Source organism: Taudactylus pleione, unplaced genomic scaffold (assembly GCF_031769625.1).
Source record: "Taudactylus pleione unplaced genomic scaffold, aTauple2 ptg000174l, whole genome shotgun sequence".
Taxonomy (NCBI): Eukaryota; Metazoa; Chordata; class Amphibia; order Anura; family Myobatrachidae; genus Taudactylus; species Taudactylus pleione.
Genome location: NW_028284576.1, coordinates 7,950,152 through 7,968,849, shown reverse-complemented (window position 1 = coordinate 7,968,849; position 18,698 = coordinate 7,950,152). Strand labels below are relative to the sequence as shown.

Below are 18,698 nucleotides of genomic sequence, written 5' to 3'. Positions count from 1 at the left end.
CCTCCCTGGTGGTCTAGTGGCTAGGATTCGGCGCTCTCACCGCCGCGGCCTGGATCCGATTCCCGGTCAGGGAAAGTGAGGTACTCGGAATATTTTTGCCAAAAACACCAACCTTTCAAAGAATGATGCGCTTACAGTTCAGCGCATCATTACTAATACTTGAGCAACAGTGAGTTGTCAAAACAGACAACGGAAATTGATAACAAAGAGTCAGCTATCTTCCTTTCTTAGTGAATATTTTTCAGTTAGCTACTAAAAGACTTGTGCTCTTGTACAAAAGTATTTTTTTCATCAGAACCAATTAGACCATATTTGATATCTGAATCATTAATGTCTTCTTTCTTTAGCACCAGAACAATTTATGATGGAGGCCGGGACACTCAACGTCTAGCTCCTCAAAATAATTTTTTCGTGCCAGTACTATACATCCATCAGGTAAAGCTGCTGTGTGGTGTAATTTAAGACTGCTATGCACAACCATTTTTACTCTCCTTCCTTCTAAAACTGATTCCTAGTAGCCCACTCCCTCACATTCCATTGCTTTGGACTTCATTCAGGAAACTTCCTTTTCTTTCATGGAGTGTCAAACTAAACCATCCCTCCCTGATGGTCTAGTGGCTAGGATTCGGCGCTCTCACCGCCGCGGCTCGGGTTCGATTCCTGGTCAGGGAAAGTGAGGTCCTCGGAGTATTTTTGCCAAAAACACCAACCTTTCAAAGAAATGATGCACTTTCAGTTCAGCGCATCATTTCTAATACTTGAGCAACAGTGAGTTGTCAAAACAGACAATGGCAATTGATAACAAAGAGTCAACTATCTTCCTTTCTTAGTGAATATTTTTCAGTTAGCTACTAAAAGACTTGTGCTCTTGTACAAAAGTATTTTTTTCATCAGAACCAATTAGACCATATTTGATATCTGAATCATTAATGTCTTCTTTCTTTAGCACCAGAACAATTTATCATGGAGCCAGGGACTCTCAACGTCTAGCTCCTCAAAATAATTTTTTCGTGCCAGTACTATACATCCATCAGGTAAAGCTGCTGTGTGGTGTAATTTAAGACTGCTATGCACAACCATTTTTACTCTCCTTCCTTCTAAAACTGATTCCTAGTAGCCCACTCCCTCACATTCCTTTGCTTTGGACTTCATTCAGGAAACTTCCTTTTCTTTCATGGAGTGTCAAACTAAACCATCCCTCCCTGATGGTCTAGTGGCTAGGATTCGGCGCTCTCACCGCCGCGGCCCGGGTTCAATTCCTGGTCAGGGAAAGTGAGGTCCTCGGAGTATTTTTGCCCAAAACACCAACCTTTCAAAGAAATGATGCACTTTCAGTTCAGCGCATCATTTCTAATACTTGAGCAACAGTGAGATGTCAAAACAGACAATGGAAATTGATAACAAAGAGTCAGCTATCTTCCTTTCTTAGTGAATATTTTTCAGTTACCTACTAAAAGACTTGTGCTCTTGTACAAAAGTATTTTTTTCATCAGAACCAATTAGACCATATTTGATATCTGAATCATTAAGGTCTTCTTTCTTTAGCACCGGAACAATTTATCATGGAGCCAGGGACACTCAACGTCTAGCTCCTCAAAATAATTTTTTCGTGCCAGTACTATACATCCATCAGGTAAAGCTGCTGTGTGGTGTAATTTAAGACTGCTATGCACAACCATTTTTACTCTCCTTCCTTCTAAAACTGATTCCTAGTAGCCCACTCCCTCACATTCCATTGCTTTGGACTTCATTCAGGAAACTTCCTTTTCTTTCATGGAGTGTCAAACTAAACCATCCCTCCCTGATGGTCTAGTGGCTAGGATTCGGCGCTCTCACCGCCGCGGCTCGGGTTCGATTCCTGGTCAGGGAAAGTGAGGTCCTCGGAGTATTTTTGCCAAAAACACCAACCTTTCAAAGAAATGATGCACTTTCAGTTCCGCGCATCATTTCTAATACTTGAGCAACAGTGAGATGTCAAAACAGACAATGGAAATTGATAACAAAGAGTCAGCTATCTTCCTTTCTTAGTGAATATTTTTCAGTTACCTACTAAAAGACTTGTGCTCTTGTACAAAAGTATTTTTTTCATCAGAACCAATTAGACCATATTTGATATCTGAATCATTAAGGTCTTCTTTCTTTAGCACCAGAACAATTTATCATGGAGCCAGGGACACTCAACGTCTAGCTCCTCAAAATAATTTTTTCGTGCCAGTACTATACATCCATCGGTTAAAGCTGCTGTGTGGTGTAATTTAAGACTGCTATGCACAACCATTTTTGCTCTCCTTCCTTCTAAAACTGATTCCTAGTAGCCCACTCCGTCACATTCCATTGCTTTGGACTTCATTCAGGAAACTTCCTTTTCTTTCATGGAGTGTCAAACTAAACCTTCCCTCCCTGGTGGTCTAGTGGCTAGGATTCGGCGCTCTCACCGCCGCGGCCTGGTTTCGATTCCCGGTCAGGAAAAGTGAGGTCCTCGGAATATTTTTGCCAAAAACACCAACCTTTCAAAGAAATGATGCGCTTACAGTTCAGCGCATCATTACTAATACTTGAGCAACAGTGAGTTGTCAAAACAGACAACGGAAATTGATAACAAAGAGTCAGCTATCTTCCTTTCTTAGTGAATATTTTTCAGTTAGCTACTAAAAGACTTGTGCTCTTGTACAAAAGTATTTTTTTCATCAGAACCAATTAGACCATATTTGATATCTGAATCATTAATGTCTTCTTTCTTTAGCACCAGAACAATTTATCATGGAGCCAGGGACTCTCAACGTCTAGCTCCTCAAAATAATTTTTTCGTGCCAGTACTATACATCCATCAGGTAAAGCTGCTGTGTGGTGTAATTTAAGACTGCTATGCACAACCATTTTTACTCTCCTTCCTTCTAAAACTGATTCCTAGTAGCCCACTCCCTCACATTCCATTGCTTTGGACTTCATTCAGGAAACTTCTTTTTCTTTCATGGAGTGTCAAACTAAACCATCCCTCCCTGGTGGTCTAGTGGCTAGGATTCGGCGCTCTCGCCGCCGCGGCCTGGTTTCGATTCCCGGTCAGGGAAAGTGAGGTCCTCGGAATATTTTTGCCAAAAACACCAACCTTTCAAAGAAATGATGCGCTTACAGTTCAGCGCATCATTACTAATACTTGAGCAACAGTGAGTTGTCAAAACAGACAACGGAAATTGATAACAAAGAGTCAGCTATCTTCCTTTCTTAGTGAATATTTTTCAGTTAGCTACTAAAAGACTTGTGCTCTTGTACAAAAGTATTTTTTTCATCAGAACCAGTTAGACCATATTTGATATCTGAATCATTAATGTCTTCTTTCTTTAGCACCAGAACAATTTATGATGGAGGCCGGGACACTCAACGTCTAGCTCCTCAAAATAATTTTTTCGTGCCAGTACTATACATCCATCAGGTAAAGCTGCTGTGTGGTGTAATTTAAGACTGCTATGCACAACCATTTTTACTCTCCTTCCTTCTAAAACTGATTCCTAGTAGCCCACTCCCTCACATTCCATTGCTTTGGACTTCATTCAGGAAACTTCCTTTTCTTTCATGGAGTGTCAAACTAAACCATCCCTCCCTGATGGTCTAGTGGCTAGGATTCGGCGCTCTCACCGCCGCGGCTCGGGTTCGATTCCTGATCAGGGAAAGTGAGGTCCTCGGAGTATTTTTGCCAAAAACACCAACCTTTCAAAGAAATGATGCACTTTCAGTTCAGCGCATCATTTCTAATACTTGAGCAACAGTGAGTTGTCAAAACAGACAATGGCAATTGATAACAAAGAGTCAACTATCTTCCTTTCTTAGTGAATATTTTTCAGTTAGCTACTAAAAGACTTGTGCTCTTGTACAAAAGTATTTTTTTCATCAGAACCAATTAGACCATATTTGATATCTGAATCATTAATGTCTTCTTTCTTTAGCACCAGAACAATTTATCATGGAGCCAGGGACACTCAACGTCTAGCTCCTCAAAATAATTTTTTTGTGCCAGTACTATACATCCATCAGGTAAAGCTGCTGTGTGGTGTAATTTAAGACTGCTATGCACAACCATTTTTACTCTCCTTCCTTCTAAAACTGATTCCTAGTAGCCCACTCCCTCACATTCCATTGCTTTGGACTTCATTCAGGAAACTTCCTTTTCTTTCATGGAGTGTCAAACTAAACCATCCCTCCCTGATGGTCTAGTGGCTAGGATTCGGCGCTCTCACCGCCGCAGCTCGGGTTCGATTCCTGATCAGGGAAAGTGAGGTCCTCGGAGTATTTTTGCCAAAAACACCAACCTTTCAAAGAAATGATGCACTTTCAGTTCAGCGCATCATTTCTAATACTTGAGCAACAGTGAGTTGTCAAAACAGACAATGGCAATTGATAACAAAGAGTCAACTATCTTCCTTTCTTAGTGAATATTTTTCAGTTAGCTACTAAAAGACTTGTGCTCTTGTACAAAAGTATTTTTTTCATCAGAACCAATTAGACCATATTTGATATCTGAATCATTAATGTCTTCTTTCTTTAGCACCAGAACAATTTATCATGGAGCCAGGGACACTCAACGTCTAGCTCCTCAAAATAATTTTTTTGTGCCAGTACTATACATCCATCAGGTAAAGCTGCTGTGTGGTGTAATTTAAGACTGCTATGCACAACCATTTTTACTCTCCTTCCTTCTAAAACTGATTCCTAGTAGCCCACTCCCTCACATTCCATTGCTTTGGACTTCATTCAGGAAACTTCCTTTTCTTTCATGGAGTGTCAAACTAAACCATCCCTCCTTGGTGGTCTAGTGGCTAGGATTCGGCGCTCTCACCGCCGCGTCCCGGGTTCGATTCCTGGTCAGGGAAAGTGAGGTCCTCGGAATATTTTTGCCAAAAACACCAACCTTTCAAAGAAATGATGCACTTTCAGTTCAGCGCATCATTTCTAATACTTGAGCAACAGTGAGTTGTCAAAACAGACAATGGAAATTGATAACAAAGAGTCAGCTATATTCCTTTCTTAGTGAATATTTTTCAGTTAGCTACTTAAAGACTTGTGCTCTTGTACAAAAGTATTTTTTTCATCAGAACCAATTAGACCATATTTGATATCTGAATCATTAATGTCTTCTTTCTTTAGCACCAGAACAATTTATTCTGGAGCCAGGGACTCTCAACGTCTAGCTCCTCAAAATAATTTTTTCGTGCCAGTACTATACATCCATCAGGTAAAGCTGCTGTGTGGTGTAATTTAAGACTGCTATGCACAACCATTTTTACTCTCCTTCCTTCTAAAACTGATTCCTAGTAGCCCACTCCCTCACATTCCATTGCTTTGGACTTCATTCAGGAAACTTCCTTTTCTTTCATGGAGTGTCAAACTAAACCATCCCTCCCTGGTGGTCTAGTGGCTAGGATTCAGCGTTCTCACCGCCGCGGCCCGGGTTTGATTCCCGGGCAGGGAAAGTGAGGTCCTCGGAATATTTTTGCCAAAAACACCAACCTTTCAAAGAAATGATGCACTTTCAGTTCAGCGCATCATTTCTAATACTTGAGCAACAGTGAGATGTCAAAACAGACAATGGAAATTGATAACAAAGAGTCAGCTATCTTCCTTTCTTAGTGAATATTTTTCAGTTACCTACTAAAAGACTTGTGCTCTTGTACAAAAGTATTTTTTTCATCAGAACCAATTAGACCATATTTGATATCTGAATCATTAAGGTCTTCTTTCTTTAGCACCGGAACAATTTATCATGGAGCCAGGGACACTCAACGTCTAGCTCCTCAAAATAATTTTTTCGTGCCAGTACTATACATCCATCAGGTAAAGCTGCTGTGTGGTGTAATTTAAGACTGCTATGCACAACCATTTTTACTCTCCTTCCTTCTAAAACTGATTCCTAGTAGCCCACTCCCTCACATTCCATTGCTTTGGACTTCATTCAGGAAACTTCCTTTTCTTTCATGGAGTGTCAAACTAAACCATCCCTCCCTGATGGTCTAGTGGCTAGGATTCGGCGCTCTCACCGCCGCGGCTCGGGTTCGATTCCTGGTCAGGGAAAGTGAGGTCCTCGGAGTATTTTTGCCAAAAACACCAACCTTTCAAAGAAATGATGCACTTTCAGTTCAGCGCATCATTTCTAATACTTGAGCAACAGTGAGTTGTCAAAACAGACAACAGAAATTGATAACAAAGAGTCAGCTATCTTCCTTTCTTAGTGAATATTTTTCAGTTAGCTACTAAAAGACTTGTGCTCTTGTACAAAAGTATTTTTTTCATCAGAACCAATTAGACCATATTTGATATCTGAATCATTTAGGTCTTCTTTCTTTAGCACCAGAACAATTTATCATGGAGCCAGGGACTCTCAACGTCTAGCTCCTCAAAATAATTTTTTCGTGCCAGTACTATACATCCATCAGGTAAAGCTGCTGTGTGGTGTAATTTAAGACTGCTATGCACAACCATTTTTACTCTCCTTCCTTCTAAAACTGATTCCTAGTAGCCCACTCCCTCACATTCCATTGCTTTGGACTTCATTCAGGAAACTTCTTTTTCTTTCATGGAGTGTCAAACTAAACCATCCCTCCCTGGTGGTCTAGTGGCTAGGATTCGGCGCTCTCCCCGCCGCGGCCTGGTTTCGATTCCCGGTCAGGGAAAGTGAGGTACTCGGAATATTTTTGCCAAAAACACCAACCTTTCAAAGAAATGATGCGCTTACAGTTCAGCGCATCATTACTAATACTTGAGCAACAGTGAGTTGTCAAAACAGACAACGGAAATTGATAACAAAGAGTCAGCTATCTTCCTTTCTTAGTGAATATTTTTCAGTTAGCTACTAAAAGACTTGTGCTCTTGTACAAAAGTATTTTTTTCATCAGAACCAATTAGACCATATTTGATATCTGAATCATTAATGTCTTCTTTCTTTAGCACCAGAACAATTTATGATGGAGGCCGGGACACTCAACGTCTAGCTCCTCAAAATAATTTTTTCGTGCCAGTACTATACATCCATCAGGTAAAGCTGCTGTGTGGTGTAATTTAAGACTGCTATGCACAACCATTTTTACTCTCCTTCCTTCTAAAACTGATTCCTAGTAGCCCACTCCCTCACATTCCATTGCTTTGGACTTCATTCAGGAAACTTCCTTTTCTTTCATGGAGTGTCAAACTAAACCATCCCTCCCTGATGGTCTAGTGGCTAGGATTCGGTGCTCTCACCGCCGTGGCTCGGGTTCGATTCCTGGTCAGGGAAAGTGAGGTCCTCGGAGTATTTTTGCCAAAAACACCAACCTTTCAAAGAAATGATGCACTTTCAGTTCAGCGCATCATTTCTAATACTTGAGCAACAGTGAGTTGTCAAAACAGACAATGGCAATTGATAACAAAGAGTCAACTATCTTCCTTTCTTAGTGAATATTTTTCAGTTAGCTACTAAAAGACTTGTGCTCTTGTACAAAAGTATTTTTTTCATCAGAACCAATTAGACCATATTTGATATCTGAATCATTAATGTCTTCTTTCTTTAGCACCAGAACAATTTATCATGGAGCCAGGGACTCTCAACGTCTAGCTCCTCAAAATAATTTTTTTCGTGCCAGTACTATACATCCATCAGGTAAAGCTGCTGTGTGGTGTAATTTAAGACTGCTATGCACAACCATTTTTACTCTCCTTCCTTCTAAAACTGATTCCTAGTAGCCCACTCCCTCACATTCCTTTGCTTTGGACTTCATTCAGGAAACTTCCTTTTCTTTCATGGAGTGTCAAACTAAACCATCCCTCCCTGATGGTCTAGTGGCTAGGATTCGGCGCTCTCACCGCCGCGGCCCGGGTTCAATTCCTGGTCAGGGAAAGTGAGGTCCTCGGAGTATTTTTGCCCAAAACACCAACCTTTCAAAGAAATGATGCACTTTCAGTTCAGCGCATCATTTCTAATACTTGAGCAACAGTGAGATGTCAAAACAGACAATGGAAATTGATAACAAAGAGTCAGCTATCTTCCTTTCTTAGTGAATATTTTTCAGTTACCTACTAAAAGACTTGTGCTCTTGTACAAAAGTATTTTTTTCATCAGAACCAATTAGACCATATTTGATATCTGAATCATTAAGGTCTTCTTTCTTTAGCACCGGAACAATTTATCATGGAGCCAGGGACACTCAACGTCTAGCTCCTCAAAATAATTTTTTCGTGCCAGTACTATACATCCATCAGGTAAAGCTGCTGTGTGGTGTAATTTAAGACTGCTATGCACAACCATTTTTGCTCTCCTTCCTTCTAAAACTGATTCCTAGTAGCCCACTCCCTCACATTCCATTGCTTTGGACTTCATTCAGGAAACTTCCTTTTCTTTCATGGAGTGTCAAACTAAACCTTCCCTCCCTGGTGGTCTAGTGGCTAGGATTCGGCGCTCTCACCGCTGCGGCCCGGGTTCGATTCCCGGTCAGGGAAAGTGAGGTCCTCCGAATATTTTTGCCAAAAACACCAACCTTTCAAAGAAATGATGCGCTTACAGTTCAGCGCATCATTACTAATACTTGAGCAACAGTGAGTTGTCAAAACAGACAACAGAAATTGATAACAAAGAGTCAGCTATCTTCCTTTCTTAGTGAATATTTTTCAGTTAGCTACTAAAAGACTTGTGCTCTTGTACAAAAGTATTTTTTTCATCAGAACCAATTAGACCATATTTGATATCTGAATCATTTAGGTCTTCTTTCTTTAGCACCAGAACAATTTATCATGGAGCCAGGGACTCTCAACGTCTAGCTCCTCAAAATAATTTTTTCGTGCCAGTACTATACATCCATCAGGTAAAGCTGCTGTGTGGTGTAATTTAAGACTGCTAGGATTCGGCGCTCTCACCGCTGCGGCCCGGGTTCGATTCCCGGTCAGGGAAAGTGAGGTCCTCGGAATATTTTTGCCAAAAACACCAACCTTTCAAAGAAATGATGCGCTTACAGTTCAGCGCATCATTACTAATACTTGAGCAACAGTGAGTTGTCAAAACAGACAACGGAAATTGATAACGAAGAGTCAGCTATCTTCCTTTCTTAGTGAATATTTTTCAGTTAGCTACTAAAAGACTTGTGCTTTTGTACAAAAGTATTTTTTTCATCAGAACCAATTAGACCATATTTGATATCTGAATCATTAAGGTCTTCTTTCTTTAGCACCAGAACAATTTATCATGGAGCCAGGGACTCTCAACGTCTAGCTCCTCAAAATAATTTTTTTGTGCCAGTACTATACATCCATCAGGTAAAGCTGCTCTCTGGTGTAATTTAAGACTGCTATGCACAACCATTTTTACTCTCCTTCCTTCTAAAACTGATTCCTAGTAGCCCACTCCCTCACATTCCATTGCTTTGGACTTCACTCAGGAAACTTACTTTTCTTTCATGGAGTGTCAAACTAAACCATCCCTCCCTGGTGGTCTAGTGGCTAGGATTCGGCGCTCTCACCGCCGCGGCCCGGGTTCGATTCCTGCTCAGGGAAAGTGAGGTCCTCGGAATATTTTTGCCAAAAACACCAACCTTTCAAAGAAATGATGCACTTTCAGTTCAGCGCATCATTTCTAATACTTGAGCAACAGTGAGTTGTCAAAACAGACAACAGAAATTGATAACAAAGAGTCAGCTATCTTCCTTTCTTAGTGAATATTTTTCAGTTAGCTACTAAAAGACTTGTGCTCTTGTACAAAAGTATTTTTTTCATCAGAACCAATTAGACCATATTTGATATCTGAATCATTTAGGTCTTCTTTCTTTAGCACCAGAACAATTTATCATGGAGCCAGGGACTCTCAACGTCTAGCTCCTCAAAATAATTTTTTCGTGCCAGTACTATACATCCATCAGGTAAAGCTGCTGTGTGGTGTAATTTAAGACTGCTATGCACAACCATTTTTACTATCCTTCCTTCTAAAACTGATTCCTAGTAGCCCACTCCCTCACATTCCATTGCTTTGGACTTCATTCAGGAAACTTCCTTTTCTTTCATGGAGTGTCAAACTAAACCATCCCTCCCTGATGGTCTAGTGGCTAGGATTCGGCGCTCTCACCGCCGTGGCTCGGGTTCGATTCCTGGTCAGGGAAAGTGAGGTCCTCGCAGTATTTTTGCCAAAAACACCAACCTTTCAAAGAAATGATGCACTTTCAGTTCAGCGCATCATTTCTAATACTTGAGCAACAGTGAGTTGTCAAAACAGACAATGGCAATTGATAACAAAGAGTCAACTATCTTCCTTTCTTAGTGAATATTTTTCAGTTAGCTACTAAAAGACTTGTGCTCTTGTACAAAAGTATTTTTTTCATCAGAACCAATTAGACCATATTTGATATCTGAATCATTAATGTCTTCTTTCTTTAGCACCAGAACAATTTATCATGGAGCCAGGGACTCTCAACGTCTAGCTCCTCAAAATAATTTTTTCGTGCCAGTACTATACATCCATCAGGTAAAGCTGCTGTGTGGTGTAATTTAAGACTGCTATGCACAACCATTTTTACTCTCCTTCCTTCTAAAACTGATTCCTAGTAGCCCACTCCCTCACATTCCTTTGCTTTGGACTTCATTCAGGAAACTTCCTTTTCTTTCATGGAGTGTCAAACTAAACCATCCCTCCCTGATGGTCTAGTGGCTAGGATTCGGCGCTCTCACCGCCGCGGCCCGGGTTCAATTCCTGGTCAGGGAAAGTGAGGTCCTCGGAGTATTTTTGCCCAAAACACCAACCTTTCAAAGAAATGATGCACTTTCAGTTCAGCGCATCATTTCTAATACTTGAGCAACAGTGAGATGTCAAAACAGACAATGGAAATTGATAACAAAGAGTCAGCTATCTTCCTTTCTTAGTGAATATTTTTCAGTTACCTACTAAAAGACTTGTGCTCTTGTACAAAAGTATTTTTTTCATCAGAACCAATTAGACCATATTTGATATCTGAATCATTAAGGTCTTCTTTCTTTAGCACCGGAACAATTTATCATGGAGCCAGGGACACTCAACGTCTAGCTCCTCAAAATAATTTTTTCGTGCCAGTACTATACATCCATCAGGTAAAGCTGCTGTGTGGTGTAATTTAAGACTGCTATGCACAACCATTTTTGCTCTCCTTCCTTCTAAAACTGATTCCTAGTAGCCCACTCCCTCACATTCCATTGCTTTGGACTTCATTCAGGAAACTTCCTTTTCTTTCATGGAGTGTCAAACTAAACCTTCCCTCCCTGGTGGTCTAGTGGCTAGGATTCGGCGCTCTCACCGCTCCGGCCCGGGTTCGATTCCCGGTCAGGGAAAGTGAGGTCCTCCGAATATTTTTGCCAAAAACACCAACCTTTCAAAGAAATGATGCGCTTACAGTTCAGCGCATCATTACTAATACTTGAGCAACAGTGAGTTGTCAAAACAGACAACAGAAATTGATAACAAAGAGTCAGCTATCTTCCTTTCTTAGTGAATATTTTTCAGTTAGCTACTAAAAGACTTGTGCTCTTGTACAAAAGTATTTTTTTCATCAGAACCAATTAGACCATATTTGATATCTGAATCATTTAGGTCTTCTTTCTTTAGCACCAGAACAATTTATCATGGAGCCAGGGACTCTCAACGTCTAGCTCCTCAAAATAATTTTTTCGTGCCAGTACTATACATCCATCAGGTAAAGCTGCTGTGTGGTGTAATTTAAGACTGCTAGGATTCGGCGCTCTCACCGCTGCGGCCCGGGTTCGATTCCCGGTCAGGGAAAGTGAGGTCCTCGGAATATTTTTGCCAAAAACACCAACCTTTCAAAGAAATGATGCGCTTACAGTTCAGCGCATCATTACTAATACTTGAGCAACAGTGAGTTGTCAAAACAGACAACGGAAATTGATAACGAAGAGTCAGCTATCTTCCTTTCTTAGTGAATATTTTTCAGTTAGCTACTAAAAAACTTGTGCTTTTGTACAAAAGTATTTTTTTCATCAGAACCAATTAGACCATATTTGATATCTGAATCATTAATGTCTTCTTTCTTTAGCACCAGAACAATTTATGATGGAGGCCGGGACACTCAACGTCTAGCTCCTCAAAATAATTTTTTCGTGCCAGTACTATACATCCATCAGGTAAAGCTGCTGTGTGGTGTAATTTAAGACTGCTATGCACAACCATTTTTACTCTCCTTCCTTCTAAAACTGATTCCTAGTAGCCCACTCCCTCACATTCCATTGCTTTGGACTTCATTCAGGAAACTTCCTTTTCTTTCATGGAGTGTCAAACTAAACCATCCCTCCCTGATGGTCTAGTGGCTAGGATTCAGCGCTCTCACCGCCGTGGCTCGGGTTCGATTCCTGGTCAGGGAAAGTGAGGTCCTCGGAGTATTTTTGCCAAAAACACCAACCTTTCAAAGAAATGATGCACTTTCAGTTCAGCGCATCATTTCTAATACTTGAGCAACAGTGAGTTGTCAAAACAGACAATGGCAATTGATAACAAAGAGTCAACTATCTTCCTTTCTTAGTGAATATTTTTCAGTTAGCTACTAAAAGACTTGTGCTCTTGTACAAAAGTATTTTTTTCATCAGAACCAATTAGACCATATTTGATATCTGAATCATTAATGTCTTCTTTCTTTAGCACCAGAACAATTTATCATGGAGCCAGGGACTCTCAACGTCTAGCTCCTCAAAATAATTTTTTCGTGCCAGTACTATACATCCATCAGGTAAAGCTGCTGTGTGGTGTAATTTAAGACTGCTATGCACAACCATTTTTGCTCTCCTTCCTTCTAAAACTGATTCCTAGTAGCCCACTCCCTCACATTCCATTGCTTTGGACTTCATTCAGGAAACTTCCTTTTCTTTCATGGAGTGTCAAACTAAACCTTCCCTCCCTGGTGGTCTAGTGGCTAGGATTCGGCGCTCTCACCGCTGCGGCCCGGGTTCGATTCCCGGTCAGGGAAAGTGAGGTCCTCCGAATATTTTTGCCAAAAACACCAACCTTTCAAAGAAATGATGCGCTTACAGTTCAGCGCATCATTACTAATACTTGAGCAACAGTGAGTTGTCAAAACAGACAACAGAAATTGATAACAAAGAGTCAGCTATCTTCCTTTCTTAGTGAATATTTTTCAGTTAGCTACTAAAAGACTTGTGCTCTTGTACAAAAGTATTTTTTTCATCAGAACCAATTAGACCATATTTGATATCTGAATCATTTAGGTCTTCTTTCTTTAGCACCAGAACAATTTATCATGGAGCCAGGGACTCTCAACGTCTAGCTCCTCAAAATAATTTTTTCGTGCCAGTACTATACATCCATCAGGTAAAGCTGCTGTGTGGTGTAATTTAAGACTGCTAGGATTCGGCGCTCTCACCGCTGCGGCCCGGGTTCGATTCCCGGTCAGGGAAAGTGAGGTCCTCGGAATATTTTTGCCAAAAACACCAACCTTTCAAAGAAATGATGCGCTTACAGTTCAGCGCATCATTACTAATACTTGAGCAACAGTGAGTTGTCAAAACAGACAACGGAAATTGATAACGAAGAGTCAGCTATCTTCCTTTCTTAGTGAATATTTTTCAGTTAGCTACTAAAAGACTTGTGCTTTTGTACAAAAGTATTTTTTTCATCAGAACCAATTAGACCATATTTGATATCTGAATCATTAAGGTCTTCTTTCTTTAGCACCAGAACAATTTATCATGGAGCCAGGGACTCTCAACGTCTAGCTCCTCAAAATAATTTTTTTGTGCCAGTACTATACATCCATCAGGTAAAGCTGCTGTCTGGTGTAATTTAAGACTGCTATGCACAACCATTTTTACTCTCCTTCCTTCTAAAACTGATTCCTAGTAGCCCACTCCCTCACATTCCATTGCTTTGGACTTCACTCAGGAAACTTACTTTTCTTTCATGGAGTGTCAAACTAAACCATCCCTCCCTGGTGGTCTAGTGGCTAGGATTCGGCGCTCTCACCGCCGCGGCCCGGGTTCGATTCCTGCTCAGGGAAAGTGAGGTCCTCGGAATATTTTTGCCAAAAACACCAACCTTTCAAAGAAATGATGCACTTTCAGTTCAGCGCATCATTTCTAATACTTGAGCAACAGTGAGTTGTCAAAACAGACAACAGAAATTGATAACAAAGAGTCAGCTATCTTCCTTTCTTAGTGAATATTTTTCAGTTAGCTACTAAAAGACTTGTGCTCTTGTACAAAAGTATTTTTTTCATCAGAACCAATTAGACCATATTTGATATCTGAATCATTTAGGTCTTCTTTCTTTAGCACCAGAACAATTTATCATGGAGCCAGGGACTCTCAACGTCTAGCTCCTCAAAATAATTTTTTCGTGCCAGTACTATACATCCATCAGGTAAAGCTGCTGTGTGGTGTAATTTAAGACTGCTATGCACAACCATTTTTACTCTCCTTCCTTCTAAAACTGATTCCTAGTAGCCCACTCCCTCACATTCCATTGCTTTGGACTTCATTCAGGAAACTTCCTTTTCTTTCATGGAGTGTCAAACTAAACCATCCCTCCCTGATGGTCTAGTGGCTAGGATTCGGCGCTCTCACCGCCGTGGCTCGGGTTCGATTCCTGGTCAGGGAAAGTGAGGTCCTCGGAGTATTTTTGCCAAAAACACCAACCTTTCAAAGAAATGATGCACTTTCAGTTCAGCGCATCATTTCTAATACTTGAGCAACAGTGAGTTGTCAAAACAGACAATGGCAATTGATAACAAAGAGTCAACTATCTTCCTTTCTTAGTGAATATTTTTCAGTTAGCTACTAAAAGACTTGTGCTCTTGTACAAAAGTATTTTTTTCATCAGAACCAATTAGACCATATTTGATATCTGAATCATTAATGTCTTCTTTCTTTAGCACCAGAACAATTTATCATGGAGCCAGGGACTCTCAACGTCTAGCTCCTCAAAATAATTTTTTCGTGCCAGTACTATACATCCATCAGGTAAAGCTGCTGTGTGGTGTAATTTAAGACTGCTATGCACAACCATTTTTACTCTCCTTCCTTCTAAAACTGATTCCTAGTAGCCCACTCCCTCACATTCCTTTGCTTTGGACTTCATTCAGGAAACTTCCTTTTCTTTCATGGAGTGTCAAACTAAACCATCCCTCCCTGATGGTCTAGTGGCTAGGATTCGGCGCTCTCACCGCCGCGGCCCGGGTTCAATTCCTGGTCAGGGAAAGTGAGGTCCTCGGAGTATTTTTGCCCAAAACACCAACCTTTCAAAGAAATGATGCACTTTCAGTTCAGCGCATCATTTCTAATACTTGAGCAACAGTGAGATGTCAAAACAGACAATGGAAATTGATAACAAAGAGTCAGCTATCTTCCTTTCTTAGTGAATATTTTTCAGTTACCTACTAAAAGACTTGTGCTCTTGTACAAAAGTATTTTTTTCATCAGAACCAATTAGACCATATTTGATATCTGAATCATTAAGGTCTTCTTTCTTTAGCACCGGAACAATTTATCATGGAGCCAGGGACACTCAACGTCTAGCTCCTCAAAATAATTTTTTCGTGCCAGTACTATACATCCATCAGGTAAAGCTGCTGTGTGGTGTAATTTAAGACTGCTATGCACAACCATTTTTGCTCTCCTTCCTTCTAAAACTGATTCCTAGTAGCCCACTCCCTCACATTCCATTGCTTTGGACTTCATTCAGGAAACTTCCTTTTCTTTCATGGAGTGTCAAACTAAACCTTCTCTCCCTGGTGGTCTAGTGGCTAGGATTCGGCGCTCTCACCGCTGCGGCCCGAGTTCGATTCCTGCTCAGGGAAAGTGAGGTCCTCGGAATATTTTTGCCAAAAACACCAACCTTTCAAAGAAATGATGCACTTTCAGTTCAGCGCATCATTTCTAATACTTGAGCAACAGTGAGTTGTCAAAACAGACAACAGAAATTGATAACAAAGAGTCAGCTATCTTCCTTTCTTAGTGAATATTTTTCAGTTAGCTACTAAAAGACTTGTGCTCTTGTACAAAAGTATTTTTTTCATCAGAACCAATTAGACCATATTTGATATCTGAATCATTTAGGTCTTCTTTCTTTAGCACCAGAACAATTTATCATGGAGCCAGGGACTCTCAACGTCTAGCTCCTCAAAATAATTTTTTCGTGCCAGTACTATACATCCATCAGGTAAAGCTGCTGTGTGGTGTAATTTAAGACTGCTATGCACAACCATTTTTACTCTCCTTCCTTCTAAAACTGATTCCTAGTAGCCCACTCCCTCACATTCCATTGCTTTGGACTTCATTCAGGAAACTTCTTTTTCTTTCATGGAGTGTCAAACTAAACCATCCCTCCCTGGTGGTCTAGTGGCTAGGATTCGGCGCTCTCCCCGCCGCGGCCTGGTTTCGATTCCCGGTCAGGGAAAGTGAGGTACTCGGAATATTTTTGCCAAAAACACCAACCTTTCAAAGAAATGATGCGCTTACAGTTCAGCGCATCATTACTAATACTTGAGCAACAGTGAGTTGTCAAAACAGACAACGGAAATTGATAACAAAGAGTCAGCTATCTTCCTTTCTTAGTGAATATTTTTCAGTTAGCTACTAAAAGACTTGTGCTCTTGTACAAAAGTATTTTTTTCATCAGAACCAATTAGACCATATTTGATATCTGAATCATTAATGTCTTCTTTCTTTAGCACCAGAACAATTTATGATGGAGGCCGGGACACTCAACGTCTAGCTCCTCAAAATAATTTTTTCGTGCCAGTACTATACATCCATCAGGTAAAGCTGCTGTGTGGTGTAATTTAAGACTGCTATGCACAACCATTTTTACTCTCCTTCCTTCTAAAACTGATTCCTAGTAGCCCACTCCCTCACATTCCATTGCTTTGGACTTCATTCAGGAAACTTCCTTTTCTTTCATGGAGTGTCAAACTAAACCATCCCTCCCTGATGGTCTAGTGGCTAGGATTCGGCGCTCTCACCGCCGTGGCTCGGGTTCGATTCCTGGTCAGGGAAAGTGAGGTCCTCGGAGTATTTTTGCCAAAAACACCAACCTTTCAAAGAAATGATGCACTTTCAGTTCAGCGCATCATTTCTAATACTTGAGCAACAGTGAGTTGTCAAAACAGACAATGGCAATTGATAACAAAGAGTCAACTATCTTCCTTTCTTAGTGAATATTTTTCAGTTAGCTACTAAAAGACTTGTGCTCTTGTACAAAAGTATTTTTTTCATCAGAACCAATTAGACCATATTTGATATCTGAATCATTAATGTCTTCTTTCTTTAGCACCAGAACAATTTATCATGGAGCCAGGGACTCTCAACGTCTAGCTCCTCAAAATAATTTTTTCGTGCCAGTACTATACATCCATCAGGTAAAGCTGCTGTGTGGTGTAATTTAAGACTGCTATGCACAACCATTTTTACTCTCCTTCCTTCTAAAACTGATTCCTAGTAGCCCACTCCCTCACATTCCTTTGCTTTGGACTTCATTCAGGAAACTTCCTTTTCTTTCATGGAGTGTCAAACTAAACCATCCCTCCCTGATGGTCTAGTGGCTAGGATTCGGCGCTCTCACCGCCGCGGCCCGGGTTCAATTCCTGGTCAGGGAAAGTGAGGTCCTCGGAGTATTTTTGCCCAAAACACCAACCTTTCAAAGAAATGATGCACTTTCAGTTCAGCGCATCATTTCTAATACTTGAGCAACAGTGAGATGTCAAAACAGACAATGGAAATTGATAACAAAGAGTCAGCTATCTTCCTTTCTTAGTGAATATTTTTCAGTTAGCTACTAAAAGACTTGTGCTCTTGTACAAAAGTATTTTTTTCATCAGAACCAATTAGACCATATTTGATATCTGAATCATTAATGTCTTCTTTCTTTAGCACCAGAACAATTTATCATGGAGCCAGGGACACTCAACGTCTAGCTCCTCAAAATAATTTTTTTGTGCCAGTACTATACATCCATCAGGTAAAGCTGCTGTGTGGTGTAATTTAAGACTGCTATGCACAACCATTTTTACTCTCCTTCCTTCTAAAACTGATTCCTAGTAGCCCACTCCCTCACATTCCATTGCTTTGGACTTCATTCAGGAAACTTCCTTTTCTTTCATGGAGTGTCAAACTAAACCATCCCTCCCTGATGGTCTAGTGGCTAGGATTCGGCGCTCTCACCGCCGCGTCCCGGGTTCGATTCCTGGTCAGGGAAAGTGAGGTCCTCGGAGTATTTTTGCCCAAAACACCAACCTTTCAAAGAAATGATGCACTTTCAGTTCAGCGCATCATTTCTAATACTTGAGCAACAGTGAGATGTCAAAACAGACAATGGAAATTGATAACAAAGAGTCAGCTATCTTCCTTTCTTAGTGAATATTTTTCAGTTAGCTACTAAAAGACTTGTGCTCTTGTACAAAAGTATTTTTTTCATCAGAACCAATTAGACCATATTTGATATCTGAATCATTAATGTCTTCTTTCTTTAGCACCAGAACAATTTATCATGGAGCCAGGGACACTCAACGTCTAGCTCCTCAAAATAATTTTTTTGTGCCAGTACTATACATCCATCAGGTAAAGCTGCTGTGTGGTGTAATTTAAGACTGCTATGCACAACCATTTTTACTCTCCTTCCTTCTAAAACTGATTCCTAGTAGCCCACTCCCTCACATTCCATTGCTTTGGACTTCATTCAGGAAACTTCCTTTTCTTTCATGGAG

At 40.5% G+C, this 18,698-nt stretch overlaps 8 non-coding genes across 8 annotated transcripts; all 8 read left to right on the top strand.

Annotated features, from left to right (window-relative positions):
• The first annotated feature begins 1,199 nt into the window (after window positions 1-1,199).
• Window positions 1,200-1,271, top strand: TRNAE-CUC (transfer RNA glutamic acid (anticodon CUC)). Its single transcript has one exon. It is a non-coding gene; the product is annotated as a tRNA-Glu (tRNA).
• Window positions 1,272-7,789: 6,518 nt separating this feature from the next.
• TRNAE-CUC (transfer RNA glutamic acid (anticodon CUC)) lies at window positions 7,790-7,861 on the top strand. Its single transcript has one exon. It is a non-coding gene; the product is annotated as a tRNA-Glu (tRNA).
• A 527-nt stretch (window positions 7,862-8,388) lies between these two features.
• TRNAE-CUC (transfer RNA glutamic acid (anticodon CUC)) lies at window positions 8,389-8,460 on the top strand. The gene has a single exon. It is a non-coding gene; the product is annotated as a tRNA-Glu (tRNA).
• Window positions 8,461-10,633: 2,173 nt separating this feature from the next.
• TRNAE-CUC (transfer RNA glutamic acid (anticodon CUC)) lies at window positions 10,634-10,705 on the top strand. Its single transcript has one exon. It is a non-coding gene; the product is annotated as a tRNA-Glu (tRNA).
• A 2,173-nt stretch (window positions 10,706-12,878) lies between these two features.
• On the top strand, window positions 12,879-12,950 carry TRNAE-CUC (transfer RNA glutamic acid (anticodon CUC)). The gene has a single exon. It is a non-coding gene; the product is annotated as a tRNA-Glu (tRNA).
• A 2,173-nt stretch (window positions 12,951-15,123) lies between these two features.
• Window positions 15,124-15,195, top strand: TRNAE-CUC (transfer RNA glutamic acid (anticodon CUC)). Its single transcript has one exon. It is a non-coding gene; the product is annotated as a tRNA-Glu (tRNA).
• Window positions 15,196-17,519: 2,324 nt separating this feature from the next.
• On the top strand, window positions 17,520-17,591 carry TRNAE-CUC (transfer RNA glutamic acid (anticodon CUC)). The gene has a single exon. It is a non-coding gene; the product is annotated as a tRNA-Glu (tRNA).
• Window positions 17,592-18,118: 527 nt separating this feature from the next.
• Window positions 18,119-18,190, top strand: TRNAE-CUC (transfer RNA glutamic acid (anticodon CUC)). The gene has a single exon. It is a non-coding gene; the product is annotated as a tRNA-Glu (tRNA).
• Window positions 18,191-18,698: the final 508 nt, after the last annotated feature.